Source organism: Chrysochloris asiatica, unplaced genomic scaffold, assembly GCF_000296735.1.
Source record: "Chrysochloris asiatica unplaced genomic scaffold, ChrAsi1.0 scaffold00043, whole genome shotgun sequence".
Taxonomy (NCBI): domain Eukaryota; kingdom Metazoa; phylum Chordata; class Mammalia; order Afrosoricida; family Chrysochloridae; genus Chrysochloris; species Chrysochloris asiatica.
This window is the reverse complement of record NW_006408561.1, coordinates 8,397,853-8,399,080: the sequence shown is the minus strand read 5'-3', so window position 1 is coordinate 8,399,080 and position 1,228 is coordinate 8,397,853.

The window sequence follows — 1,228 nt, the reverse complement described above, 5'->3', positions numbered from 1 at the left end:
GAATGGAGTCACATTCATCATTTAAAAGACCATTTCATGATCTATATTAATATACAATGTTGTGATAGGATAAAACCCATACTCCTACAAGGAAGATCAGTTGATATCAGTATTACTCAGATTTCAGCACCAGTGATGAAACTGAGAAATTCAACCAACTTCTTTAGTCAGAATTTGATCAAATAGGTAATGAACATTTATTACTTATTTATATCTTATAATACAAAGGTTAGAAACAAAGAGAAAAAAATCAATAGTTATAAATTATGATTTGGTGCTAGAAATGATGCTGGAGATTGCCTGATAAAGTTTGCAAAACCAATGACATTTATTATAAATATCTTTTTTAATGAACGTAAAAGGTGACTATAAACATGGATCTCACCAAATAGAATACACAGGAATCAAACTGACTACATCTTAGGAAAGAGATGGGAGGAAAGCTCAGTATCATCAGTCAAAACAAGGCCAGGGGCCAACTGTGAAATAGACCATCAATTGTTCTTCTGCAAGTTCAGGCTGAAACTTAAGAAAATTAAAACAGGTCTGCACGAGCTAAAATATGACCTTGTACATATTACAGTTGAATTTAAAGATTATTGATAAAATATTTGGTGCATTAAATACTGATGACTGAAGATCAGAAAAGATGTAGTTTGATATCAAGAACATCATACAGAAAGAAAGCAAAAGGTCATTCAAAAAGATAGGAACAAAAGAAATGACCAAAATAAATGTCAGTAGAGAATCTGGTACTTGCTCCCTAGGGTAGAAATACTAAGGTTAATGTAAGAAACAAGGAAGCAAAGAGCTGAACATCAGATTTAAAAAGGCAGAGCAATAAGTAGAAGTAAAGGATTGTAATGAAATATGCATAGACTTGGAGTAAAAAGCCTAAAGGGAAGAATATGTTCAGCATTTCTCAAACTGAAAGAACTGAAACTTTTCAAGTCTATACTTGAAATATTGAAGGATTGATTCTGTGGACAAAATGAAGTTCTGGTATGGTGCTATAGGGTAAGCAGTGGACTGAGAACCACAGGATAGATGGTTTAAACCCACAAGGTACTCCTAGGAAAACCAATACAGGGTTGCTATGAGAAGGAACCAAGTTGACATCACCTAACAACAACAACAATGTTTTAAAATTGGGAAAGGTGTGAGACAGGGTTGCATTCTTTCACCATACTTATTCAACCTGTATGCTGAGCAAATAATATGAGAAGCT